Here is a 14,251-nt window from a genome sequence, read left to right as displayed (position 1 = left end):
TGAAAACCTCAAGAGCAAAACTGACTCAAAATATGTGAATTTGTGTTCCTCAAAGTGAGTGTGTGTTCTCAGCACTTACAAAAGTATAAATTAGTTATACTGTGGAAATAGTGAAAATGTTATCTAAATATGTGAAAACTGGTGTGGGCAACAGTAGATTTTGGGTTTTTCTAATGTAGGAAGTAGGCAGAGCTTTACTGCTGCCCTAAAATAAACATTAAAAGATGGTTTAAAATCCCTGTACTCAAAAAATGTTCCCCATTTGAGGGAAAAGGTGTGGTTAGCCATCCTTTCTTAAGTTTTATTGTCATATATGCTGTAATTCTTTTGATAGTACATCTGGGGAAAGCACACATTTGAGAATTGTAAACAACTGACTCCAGTTTTATAGTGGTGACATCATGAAATTGTGACAGCTAGAATAACTTGATATCTGTTGCTGACCTTTTCCAGAGATATTTAGTGTTAGAATGCTATTGGAATAGTTCCTTGATTAATACCATGTGGAATTTGAAATTGCTTGGTGAATCAGGGCAAAAAAAATTAGAAACTGATGCAAGTGTGCATCAGCCTCAAGAAGTTCAGTTTGGAAATTGGTTTAGGTCATTATTTGTTGTTAGAAAAACAGAGGATTATCTAGAGCAAGACACATCTCCGCATGTGGAGTGCTGTTCTGGTTTGTATACGTTGTTTATGTCTACTGCCTTCTGTTATTGCCGTTTTTGTTCTTCTGTGCCTCTGTTTCAGATCCTTGTACTTCTCCAATGCAGAGGCTTTGTTCCAGTAACCTGAATAGTATTTAATAAAGCTTGATATTCTAGGACAATTAAATAGTAAAAATTTATAAAATGACACAGGTGTTTAATTTGCATTGTTAGACACAAGTGTTTTACTGTGCTTACCTGTGTTTTGTTGTTTCCTTGCCTTAGAATTGTGTGTATGGGGTAAATGAAAGGATATAGACTATTTACATTTGGTGATGCTAATTCAAGTTACAGACAAAGATATTACTTTCTGCCTTCAGAATAGGGAAATATTCTGATTTTCTGCTCACTCCCTCCGCAGGGATGTGCAGGACAGATTATCCATGCTGGCCTTGTACAAATCCAAGCGATGTGGCTCTTAGCTAGCACCATTGAAGTGGCTCTTGGCTTTCTGCCAGCTCCAGGTCTCTTGATATTTAATTTCATTCTGAAAGGAAGAATAGAACAAAGAGTAATGATAATCTGTCATGCTTTAGGATGGCTGTTGCTTTCAGGTATGCTCAGAGAAATTTTGGCTGTTTGAATTGCAGCAGTTGTTTCCTTTGGTGCCTTATAATGATTTGAGCTCTTTGCCTGAAGATATTGTCCCAGGTACCCCTCTGACATGGGGTCACATTCAGTGTTCTGATTCTTCTCTTCAAAGCATCTAGGAGCAATGTGTCCAAGGAGGCACTGCTTTGATATGGTATCTAACTGACATAAAATTCTGCAATAGATCATGACAAAAACATCAAATCTCATAAGAGGACAGTTGATGGGCTTTATTGCTGATGTGATTGTGGACAGCTGCAGATCCACTGCCTCTAAGATCCTAGCATAAAACTCACTTCTGTTTAGAATAATTTTTCTGGTGTCAATGTCTAATAAAAAATTTCAAGTGTGTGCTCTTGTCTTCTAAGAAAAACAATAGCAGGATGTCAACAATGCTCTTAATGTGTGAGTTGCCCTAATGATAACATGGTATCATACCTGAATAGACAAACTAAAGTGACCAGAAATCATCCAGGATATAAACAGGTCAAGCAAGACCTATTTCACACCTTCTAAAAGAAGGTGCAGATAAAAATTCAGTGTCTTCTGTAAATGTTGCAAGACCGAGCACTCCAGAAGTTTGTTACAAAAATTTAAGCTTAAGAATTTGCTAAACTTTGAGACTAAACCAATAATCTTTCATCAGATAATTTACTGCAATTTGCTGATTCCCTGCTCTCTACAGCCAAAGTGCTGTGTTACAACTTGTGGTTCAGTTCTTGCAGGTTTTTTTTTGGTGGCTTTTGGACACAACAACTTGGCACTATCTCTGGATGCAAACTGAGGTGGGCTCTGAAACAGTGTGTAGCTTTGTGCCCCTCCTTGCATGGCACTGGCGAGGGAGAGTCCTCACAGAGATCAAGTGCTGATGTTCAAATGTAAGCTCAGTGAAAGCAGAAATGTTAAATATTCTCACAGTATAAAAATTGCTAAACAGAACTTACCAAGAAAATGGAAAGTATCCTTCCCACATACTGGTTAGCAATGAAGTCAAATTGACAAGAAAGTAGTTCTCTAGTTTTGTTTGCTATTTAGGTGTTGTGGTCTTTACATAGGAGTTAAAATGTGAGATGTAGGCTCATATACTGTCAAAAGTATCCATGGAACAGATTCTGCCTCAGAGCATGAGGGTGAAGTAAATATTTGGAGAAGGTTGAGGTAATTCAGTGGTATTTCTTCTGCCCTAAACTAAGTATTTGAAAGCTTAGAAATCTTCTTTACATTGGTCCTTTTCTTTTATAGTTTTTTTTAAATTTTTTTTTCTTTCTGAACTACTTCTTGTGTGTTAGTTCCATGTGGACAGTTTTTCCTAGGTATCATCTGCATTCCTTCCCTTTTACTTGTTTTATTTTATTTTTATTTATTTATGCATATCTGACACTACATGTTCATAGCACCTTTTGTTTTCCACAGTTGACTTAATTTTAATTTGTGAAGGATGCTGAGTGCTACAAAAGGACCAAGATGCGAACTATAGGTAGATAGGTGGGCAGCAAGACAAGGCAGTCAGCTTACAAAAAATTTCCGAACAAATGTTGTCAGCAAATAAATGACATGTCTCAACATATCTTACTTTTATAGAATTTCTGTATTTTTACATGTTGCTCAATATTTATCAGTTTCCCAAGCCTTTAAATGGAAACAATTGCTTTGAAAAATGGATTCAGATTATTTATTTTCACTCTACTCTCTAAGTAGCAATGTGTCTTCTGCTAAAATACTATTTTGTAACTTCAAGGAGGATCCTTAGTAAATTATGACCTATGCCCTGTATGTCCCATCAAACAGTGGAAGTGCCTGGTTTTCTAGCAAATACTTTCCAAAATATAATAGTGTCAAGCCTTTCCTTCATTAGAGGAACATGAGAGTCAAAGTTGTAACTTTTGGTTTTGCAGCGTGAAGGTTAGTATGGTCTAGACCTCATTTGGTAGAAATTATAGTTTGAATCAAAGCTGTCAGCTCAGGCATAAATAAATTCCTTGTTCATATCCACTTACCTTATGTCCTTCCTGTGTGTGGGAAAGGATTTGTTGAGGGGTTTGTGGCATGGCTATGGCATATGAATGCCACATGTTCTGTGCAGTATTGGATGAACATTAAAAAAGGAAAAAAAAGTTGGTATGAGAACTGACACAGACTATGGCATATCTAGTGAAATGCTCATTGAGGTCATTCTACAGCAGCCGTTTAGGCAGACAATTTATTAGATATTCAGCTTACCCTAAGCATTCTCATCTATCAATTCTGAGTCTGTAATGTGCTAAGGCTGAATGAGATTGCATTGAATGTGTGTTTAAGGAATACCACACAGCCCAATGTTTTAGTCTGTTAGAGTTACTGGCTTTCAGTTGAATGCAGTTAGAAACCTTGACTGGACTTGATGGGCAGGCTTTGTGAAAGAAACTTCGTGTTGGGGAGATAACTTGGAGCCATGCCACTAATGCCTTCAAACCCTACTCAAACATCCTCTTGTGCCCACTCTGCCTTGGTAAATCTCAACCTTTTCCTTACCTGCAACGTTTTATATAAAGCACTCTATGCATTCTTTTTTAATTTGCCTTTTTTTTTTCTTTTAGTTTTTCAATTGATAAGCAATAAAGTGCACTAAGATCAGGACTTTACTGTCTAGTTTTTCAGTTCTTCTAGGAAACAAGATTTTGCACAAGAGGCACACCATCATATGAACAAACAGTAATAAAAAATATTTACTGCTAATAGAGTGAACTTGGGCCTTGGTCCAGTTTTTGACACTTACCAGCAGTGCACAAGATTGTTTCACAATTTAGGTGACACAGGATATATTTTCAAGTCTCTGTTCTTGTTGGGATCCCAAATGTTAGAAAAGTAAATGATCTCGAAATTTAAAAAATAAAAGTAACTGTGATGGAGTGGAAGAATGTGATATTGAATATATTCTGAATATTTGTGGTATTGTTTGTAAACATGACCAATCCCATTTATCATTCAAATGAAACATATCTAAATCTGCAGGGTTTTTTTTTAATTTTTTTTTATTGGAAGCTGAACACATTTGTTTTATTTTGTTCTCTTTTACTATTCTTTTTCTTGAGTAGTTCTCTAATGACAGCAGAAACCTTACTGTTCTCTTTCTTTGGTCTGGGAGTCTACCTATCCTTTCAATCCATTTTTATGTTATGAAATATTTAAGTTTTGAATGAATGAATTTATCCTTTAGCTGAAGGAAGAAAATTCATTGCTGGCAATAAATGGATGCAACCATACTGCTATTGCTGAAAACATCTGCTTATGGGACACACGCAGACATCATGACTTTGATCCAACACTCTTTTTGCCCCTACATCAGTAGGATTACATTGGGAATCATAACTTTTTTTTTTTCCTACATAATACTGCTAAATATTTGCAGCAATTCAAATCAGTAACATTTGATAAATTAGCATATCGTATAAACTCAAATATGTATTCCTTTGGACTGTTAAATACTGCTTTCAGCATAGAGATTGTTGGTGTAGTAAATTAAAGCTGCCTTACTGCAGCTATTTTCTCCAATGTTCTATCACAAACCCATATTAATATTTTATCCCCTATAATATCATTACATGATGCAGGCTTAATTTAAATAGATTTGATGGGGCTCTTGGTTGGCTTGACAATCAGAGGGAAAAATTAATGTTCTACATTTAATCTCAGCTCAAGGCGCTAAATTATTTTGGAGGTCAAAGCTGTCATGCACATCATGCTAAATTATTGAATGTAATAACTATTAGCCTGATGTCTATTTATAGATTTAAAAAAAAATATTGTTTACTTCATGTGTCTTCAGCTAATTTTGAAGGGAACATCTTAAATTTTTCCCATGCAATACGGTACTAATCTTTTACAGATGCAGTATTGGAGGTTGTTTAACCAGCAACCAAAAAGGAGTTGGAAGTCTTTAAAGGTATGAAAACAAAAGAGCTTTACTGCTGATGAATTGTGGTGTACAGAGACCACGTAACATACTCTTAATTACTTTAGTTCAAATATATTCAACTTTGAAAGTTCATAAAGGAAAGAATTGTTTTCTTGTTTTTACTATTATTGAAGAGACATAGATCCCAAGGAGGAACAGAACTGGTAAGCACGTAACTTAAAAACCCCAGCTTAGAGCTTAAGGACTGTTACCTGAAGAGTACCATATGCTTTAGGAAACCTGTAATGCAAGATAGACTGATATATAAAATGTTATTAGTAATTGTTTAAAGAGTGCTATAATATGAGTCACATTAAAACTTGAAAGAATGTAATTACTCTCACTGATGATGGTACATGTTTGCATAGTTTTGCATCTCCTCTGCTGTCCTAATTTGTCATGCTAAATTATGTCAAGTAGTGTGATAATGCATGTATTCCTGAACAATGTTAGACTTGTCTGTTTGTTTTGTGAGGGTCTGAGGAAAACTAGTCTCTAGCGTGTATCACAAACCATTGTGTTCTGAATTCCCATTCTCTCTCCTGGCACATGAATCAGTTTCTCTCTGATCCCACTGTCTGTGTTTTATTCTCATCTTTTAAAGATTAAAATAAGAAGTTTTTTATCGGTATCATTTAATAGCAATCTCTAGATGATGCTTTGTGAAGTCAAGCTTCTCTGTTTCTCTGAAGTAGCATGAATTGTGACCAATGGATTATAAGGAGACATTAACATCTGGAAGACAATCCTTTGCCATGGATGGTGATGGACCAAAAATATTTATGTGCTGCAAAACTGTGTGTGCTTATCACAAAGTGATACCATGGCACTAGTTGTATAAGTTGCCACATTTATTGTTCAGATGTATAAAAACAGAGAGGTGTCATGCTATGTTATGTAATTGATTCAATATTAGAATACTCAACATAATAAATGGACTCTTTTAGACATTGGTGTAACCAGAGTACAAGGCAGCATTCCCTTTTTATTCTGAAAAAAAGAAATTAAATGCATCCTTGTACAAAAGCCCATATAAAACCTTTTTTTTTGATTTGTGTTAATTTGAACCTAGACAGGATCAACAAATGCCTTTTTTTAAAATGTAGTTGTAATTTAAGTAGTTCTGCTGATCCCTGTTTTGACTGCAGTAGAATGATTTTGTTTCCTTAGTGTTAAATTTTCCTTGTTTTATTTTTTAACAGCCTTCTAAACTCAAGTCCTTATCTGTCTCACACCAACTCTTCAACTGCTGCAAGTTCATTGTTGTAGCATAGGACTTGAAACTTTCCTGTAGCAGACTCTGTTGAATAGCCTGAATTATAAATAGGAATTGATAGATGAAATGATTGCCTTGGCATCCATCCACAAATGTCTGTAGCAAAGCTGGGGATGTAGCCTTAGGCAGCTCAACTCAGTGTGCCATGACCAGTCTTTGTTGACTCTAGGGGAAAGGGTTGTGTCCCTTCACTTTAAGAGGCAGATCTCTTCTAAGGATTTTGAGTTATTTGTAACAATTTCTCTTCTTCAAGTTGGAAAGGGAGATGGAAAGAAGGAAATTCTTTTCTCTTGAGCCCCTCTCCCTGCTTTTTAAAATCTTGGGTTTTTTTTTTTGTCTGATAACTATAAGTAGAGAAAATAATCCTAAAGCTAACATTAATCCTTTACAGACTTGATCTCACTTTTCTCTGAAAAATATTGGAAAAAGAGGGGAAAGATTGGGGCAGGATTTTCTGATGCATTGTTACATCCAGAGTCCTTCAGTGTTCCTAATATCATAACTGATGGTAAGGAATGCTAAGAACTTGAGAGGGTTTTTTTTGTAAAAAAGCCTAGCAAACCAACAAACATCCAAACCCCAACAAAATGCAAACCCTACCAAAAGCAAAACAACACCCACATGAGGATTGTTTTTCAATAACACTATAACTTCTCCTTTTTGTGGTTTTGCAGTTTTTCTACAGTTTTTTTTTTCTCCTCCATGCATTCCAAAGGCATGCCCTTAGATTTCAGAAATACAGGAGAAACTGCTTTCCCTAGTTTTATGTGAGCTTTATCTTTTTCAAAGAACCTTAAATTTGAACCTTAACTTCAATGTATCTTAAAACAAAGTAGATTTTTTTTTTTACTAAAGGTGTTTGGTAGTCTTGAATGTTAGGGGTCTAGGCTTTTTTTCTCTCTCTCCCCTCCTCCCCCCTTAACCCCCCATAAAGGTTTATTCGCATATCCAGGCTTCCATGGGTAAAGAGACAAAGTTCTCACCACACACCCTGCATTTAACATCCATATGTATGTGGGCTTCTTACTGTGGCTTAGATATGTTCCAGCATGAGCTCAGTTTTGATCCTTGCCTCTTTTCCTTGGTGTACCCTGCCTCCTGCATTGTGGGCCTGACATTGGTCTGAATTTAGGCTTCAGGCTCTGCTAGTGTCTGTGTGAAAGGCAAGTGAGCAACTTTCTCATGTTAGCCTGAGAAATCTAAAGGAGGAATTCAAACAAACCTTGGGAAGTGAGAAACCATCCGCAGGTGGTGTTTTTCCAACATGTTTACTGGAAAGAAATGTTTACAAAAGGGTGTAGACGCTGAATAACCAATCATGTTCTTTGTACCGAACTACTCTATAAAAGTAGAATTTAGAAGAATAAAGTTGGCTCTCATTTTTACCATCATGGAGAGTCATGTTGTTATCTCTGTGCCATCCGAAAACCATAACAACACTGCATCAGTGGAGAAATGAAGTGTCTTAATTGCTCGGGTTTCTAGGACCAGTACTGATCCTTTCCTTAGTGTTTTAGTCACTGAAGCATGTCCTTTTTCAAGCCTTTTGCTTACTGTTTTCTGTACCTCTTAGTGGACTAGCGAAAGTTGAAGGTAAGTATTTCCATCTTTTACAAAAGAGTATTCTGAGTGAGTACAGTTGGTAGAAGACATATACAGATCCAGACAAACAGTAGGAGCAAGTATATGCTTTGTTTGCTTTTTGAATATTTATTTATTTTTATTTTGTCTGATTCACTTAAAATACATCTTCCAGAAGAGATTTATTTTTTCCTTACATGTGGTTTCTCCTCTAAATCAAGTAGCTTTCCCTGCAAAAATTGCTGGCTGTTTAACAGTAAGTAGAAGAACATTGAATCTTGGTTGCCTGCTGGGGAGTATTGCTGCTACTTATTTTACTGTATTTCTTCTAATTTGTATCTTAAAATATTACTTTTTGGCATAATGCTACTCTTTAAATTCCTGATCCAAAATGGAGATATAAAGATAGTCCACTAACACTGAGTGAAGTAATATTTAATGTTTTAGAAGTGCAGGAAATTCAGTCTTTAAGCAAGATTGTAAATAACCCATAGACTCCTTTATTCATCACAGCCTGCCTTTTGCTGTGCACTGTGAAATGCTGATGAAAAAAAAGCTGTGGCTGTATAACAGGCTAGAATAGCTTTCTGGATGCAATATATAAGTAATAGCTTTCTGTGCTGTCTTTGTCACTCTTTTCCAGTGAATTAACATGACCTGCCACTGTTAAGCAGTTGGGGTATGTCTTCGTAAGCAGATAGCAGTCCCTCCTTCAATTTTGTTCACAAAATTAAATGAACTGAATATGATTAAATAGTCTTCTCTTTAGTTTGGTCAGCTAATGTGGCTTTAGGTTTTCTTGCCTGTTCCTAAACAGTGTTTTTGAATCACATCACATCCATTCAACTGAGAACATGACTATAAAAGTACATGAGTTTTTGCCTCATTGAGACACAGCCTTAAATAAGTTAATTGAGAAAGGGCTTGAGGATGCCAAGTTCAGCCTTATTTTCTTTAAAGTCAATGGTATTTTTGCTCTTAACTTCCACAAGATCAGAAACATAGTATAAGAACACGATTTCTCAAGCTAATTCCCTAATTAAAAATTGATTTTTGGCTTTGTGTGGATTAAATTTGCTACATACAAAGCAATTGGTGGTTTTATGTTTCCACTCTGAAAGCTCAGTTGCTATACAGCTTGTACAAGAACTGAGCTGGGAATAGTGGTAAATCTAATTCTGCTTTTAAAACCAATATAAAATACTGTCAACAACTGTACAAGAATTGTGTACACAAATGTCTTGTTCCTGCAAGAATTTCACTGAATTTAGTATAAAACACTCAATAAAACTTTCAGAATCAGTGTTAGCTACATTTTTTTCCCCCAGGTGAAATCCAAGTTCTGACTGCATATCAACTTCTTTTGTTGTTCTCTTTTTTGGCTAAAATTCTTAACTTCTTTTTGGGCTCCCAGTTTGCACTGTCCATGATGGTTTAAGTTATTTCTTCCCAAAGGAAAGCAACAAACACTTTCTGGATTTGATTTTTTGTTTGTTCTCACATGGAAAAACATGCTAGTTGTAAACAGACTACTTTACAGAAACGCTGGTGCAGGATGTCTCTCCCAGCATTTGTTCAGCAACGTTTGGAGTCTAAGCAGATTCGTGAACCCAGGGTCCTATTAACTATATGGGAGCTGGACACAGCAATGCAGAACACGACCAATATGGTGAAATCCGACATTCTCCTCTTTATTCCCGAAATGGCCGGTTGTATACAGTTTCAAATAGTTTACAGTTGCAGGTGGTTTCTAATTGGCATTCAGTGTGAAAAAGAATGCAAACAATCTCAGTTTAAGGCAGCTACCATGATTCTACTCTAACTATCCTATCTAACCCATACACACACCTTAACCTAAATTCTAACTGCGCCACAGGCTTATCTACTTTTACACAGGCCCAAGACTGAGGCCCAGCAGGCCCAAACCCTAGGCCCAGTTTGGGATAGCTCAAACTTCATTCCATAACACGTCATGCCCATGTTCTCTAAGAAATGCCGTTACAGATTTGTTTGATTCTGTGCTGTTGCCGTAAAAATTTATAGGTGAAGAATCTTTTTTGTGCCCTATTTTAAGTTTGAACAATGCGTTGAAATTCATAGTGAGCTGAGAGGAAGATCTGTCTGACCCATAAACTTACAGCACTGTTTTACTATTGAACAATTTAAATTATTTCTTTAGTAGATTCTCAGGAATGAATTATCTTAATAATTTTTTTATTATATATTTTGTTTCTTTATTTTTCCAGGCAAGTACAGGCTGGCATGTATACGAGAAGCCTTCAAATCTGTAGTAAGTGACGTATGGTGAGTTATGACTTGGATTGTGTGAACCTCAGACTGCCTAAATGACATCTCAGCTAAGCACTCACATTTAAAGCTCATCCAATGTGGCTGCCATTCAACATCCTACTCTCTTTTTGCTCGTACTTTCTTACATTGCAGTGGGGAGAGTACAAGTTTATTAGCAGGGTGAGTTTCTGGTTGTAAGCTGTGAACCAAAGGGATGGACTGTCTGAGGAAGCTCTGGACCCACAGGGGGATGTAAGAGTTTATACTTGCAGCTCAGAAGGGTTCAGGTATTTTTTCTTCTGGTTTTGGAAATGGATATGGATTAGATGCTCCCTTTATAGCACTGCCAAGGATATTTCCTGATGTCTCTGGTTTAGGCATGTTATACCTTGTGGTGGGCACATCAGTATGGGTGAGTGCAATATGACAATGAAGAGAAATTGAACTTATTAGGATGTACTTAAACCAGTACAATGTATTTCTGTGTGTTATTCAGAGGGTAGGACACCTGTGTGTTTTTTAGCTTTCTACTATTGTAGATACACACTGCGAGGTTGTATTCGCTCAGGTTATAGCACTGAATTGAAAAATGAAAACAATGGGAAAAGTACTGTTGCCTCCTTATAATACATAAAAATGTGATGCAAAATGATACTTGGAGTTAATCAGTGAGGCTGGAGACCAGATGTGAACCAGTATCATTAAGTCATTGACCACAAAGAAGATTTATTTACTGCTTGTCTCCAGTGTAGCAATAAAATATGTGGGTGTCCAGAAACATGTCACAGTTGTCCTGCTGTTGTAGTGTTGTAGGACATGCTGTCCCTTTAAGTAGCTAGCTTTTAACACTGTTTTTAATGATTATGTGCTTAGTTACTTAATTCCTTAGTTTAAATAATTGAAGTAGAATATGCAGGTTAACTTCTATCACTTGCTTGTGGGTGGAAGGTGATGAAAATCCTTCTCATTTTGCAATTTTTCCTAGGGAAAGTGACAATATTGTTTGTATTTCCTAGAGCAGCCAGCCTCTTTTCTATGCTGCGCTTCAATAAGATGAGCTAAGCTCTCTGAGATCAGCAAAAAAGATGTTTGAATGACGTAGACTATTAAAAAGGATGAAAAAAGTAGCTAGCTACACATTTTAATAGAATAGATATTTTGCTGGTGAAACATTTCTGTACAAGCAATTCTATTACTTGAAGTCTGCAAACTTTTAATGCTACTTTCCTTATTTTCTATAATTTCACATCATATTTACATTTACCTAGAATTCCCAATGAATAAAATCTAGTCTGCTTTCATTTCTTAGTGGTGATCCTCCTATGCAGTCTTACCTTCTGTTGACTTACATTTGAAGTGCAGCTCTCTTCTGAAAAGCTGACACTGTCTGTTGAAAAACATAATTTAAAATGAAATTACTGCTCAGCGCACATGCCCTCTTAGAGTGAAAAGTCAGCAAGAAAAAAATAAAAGGCATTTCTGCCTTTTCCTGTGCACAACTTGGAGGTAATAATCTTAAAAAGAAATACAGGACAGCTGTATTGTGTATTGTTCAGGACTGGTTGTTGAGTTTCCGTAAGATCATGGAAGGGTATAATTGCAGAAGATGTGGTGGTGGTTTCACAGGCCCCAGCAAAGGGAGGTGGTGGGGTTTATACCAGCAGAAGCCCTTTCCTCAACTGGTTAAGATCTGTTTAAAGGCAAATGAGAGGCATATTCCATCCTTCATGCTGCATAAGCAGTGCTGATGAGTAGCATTGGAACAGGGCCTGAAAAATGTACCAGATTTTTTTAACTTTCTTGGCTGACTCACTTTTCTTTGAAGGAAGCTTATTTGAAAGTGGCATTTATTAATGTATTGACTGGCAAGGAACATTCTGGATGGAAACACTAGCAGCTGTGGGGCTAGAGACTAATTCCTTCTCTGATTTTTTTTTTTTTTTTTTTTTTTTTGACTGTTAGCTTCCCTGTAGGTAGAGTAACACTATTTTTGGTATCAGTTCTGACTGAGTTTTCTTTAGCCTTTATCAGGGTTGGAAGTAGAAACAGTAGTAGATGGGAAAAAATCATTGTTTTTGGAGAAACAAACTTTTGAGTATTTTAATCAAGAATCATTGGAGACAATTAGAGAGGGATCAAGAATAAAAGTAGTCTCAAGCCAGTGAAGTTATGGAAACTGATTTTTTAAATAGTAGAATGACACATGATCCATTTATCAAACTGTGGTGAAGAAATGGTAATGACGCTGTGCTTTGTGGAAATAATTTGCTGAGAGGGATTTCGAATAGGAATAAGTTGGGTAAACTTTAAAAATGTTTTGCAGGATTTGAGACTTGCTCAAAGTTTTTTAAGTTGGTGGAACTCCTAATTGAAACTATGTTATAATGGACCACCATGGTAAGAAAAGACTGCCAGAACATCCTGGCAGGATATGGAAAAAGCAGTGAGAATTTGCATGCTGCAGAGTAATCAGGCTGTAAACTGGGAAGGAAAATAGAACAATGATATCTTTGAACCTAGGAAGGACCTTATAATTTAATTAAAAGAAGCTTGTAAGAAATAATGCTGGAGATTTCACAAATCATGAAAGAACAACCTATCTTCATCTGTGTCCAGGCTTTAGAAAGATAACTGTGAGACGTGAGATATGTGTACTGAAGCCTGAAAGTAACAACAGTACTTCAGGTGATGCAAAATATATTTTGTGCAGCAAAGTTAAACCAACCATCGTTTCTGTTTAATAAAGCAGAATGGAAAGAAATAGGCGAGTTGTTATGGGATTCAGCTATTTCGCGAGGAAAAGAAAGTAAGGTGGCAACAGATATGGGTGCGATTTGGAAAAAGGTGATAAGTACCTTGCAAATATTGGCGGCCGAACAGAGCTACAGTTCAGGCTACAATTCAGGCTTTGGAAGGGGCGGCGCCGCCGCCATCCAACCGGGAGATGCCTGCTGCCAAGCTAAAAGAGCTGCAAAAACCATCTAGAGTTGCGAGGTTTTTTGGTATTAGTTCCACACATCCCGTGAAAGGAAACGCGGCCCCTGTGTGCCCCTCCCTGCACGATGTAGTGAATACGATCACGAGCCATGCGAACCGAGGGCCGGAAGTGCTCCAGCCGGCACTTGGAGAAAATGAGGACAAACAGGAAGTGGCCCAGTCTGAGGCTCAGGGGGCATCGTGAAAGATGAGGAGGCAGGCGGGGCCGAATGTGGAACGGGGCTGGCACAAGTGATGCAACAGAGAGGCAGAGTTCAGGGTGGTGACGAGAATGGGGCGGCGCTGGCTTCCCCTTCACTGGAAAGCAAGCTGATGATGCAGGCACATGTGACCAAAACAAACATGGCAACTTCCACTACCACTTCCAGGAATTCGGACCCAGTCCGGTCCAACGTTCCTACACTGCTGCAGCCGGCAACGGTGCAGTCCGCCACCCATCCACAGGCAACCCATTGCCCCCTGCCAGAATCAGGCTCAGACAGAGAGGGTTTTGAGCCCGACGTTCGTCGCGCACCACAGACACAAGAAAAAGTACGGCGTTCAGATGAATTACAACAAATAATAACTAAACTCGCCGACCTTTCCAATTGCCAGAGCCAGCTTGAGCAGCAAGCAGTTGCGGCATCCAGAATTTCTCTGCAAAAAATACAAAATCTATCAGCTTTGTCTTCCCTACAACCTGACCAGGCATTGCCGCCTGCTGCACAGCAGATGGCGCTGCCAGCCACCCAACAAGATACAATTCAAAAGCGCTGGGCTGGCATTTTAAAAGAAGCTATTTTAGATGGTGATTTTAAAGCTGCCAATTCCATTGTCTGCCCAGTCACCATCGAACAAAACCAAGCTAGGTGGGAACCCCATGAGTGGAAAGTGTTAAAT

General features: G+C 37.5%; 1 long non-coding RNA gene across 1 annotated transcript; it reads right to left on the bottom strand.

Moving 5' to 3' along the window:
- Positions 1-972: 972 nt before the first annotated feature.
- LOC134564949 (uncharacterized) lies at positions 973-13,949 on the bottom strand. The gene is made up of 3 exons (XR_010083718.1): positions 13,231-13,949; positions 11,710-11,762; positions 973-1,191 (listed from the first exon to the last, which is right to left on the bottom strand). It is a non-coding gene; the product is annotated as an uncharacterized LOC134564949 (long non-coding RNA).
- Between the last annotated feature and the right edge of the window lie 302 nt (positions 13,950-14,251).

This window comes from Prinia subflava, assembly GCF_021018805.1.
Source record: "Prinia subflava isolate CZ2003 ecotype Zambia chromosome W unlocalized genomic scaffold, Cam_Psub_1.2 scaffold_2cwr_NEW, whole genome shotgun sequence".
In the NCBI taxonomy this organism is placed as follows: domain Eukaryota; kingdom Metazoa; phylum Chordata; class Aves; order Passeriformes; family Cisticolidae; genus Prinia; species Prinia subflava.
Note: the sequence above shows the minus strand (reverse complement) of the source record. Positions and strands in the feature narration are given on the sequence as shown.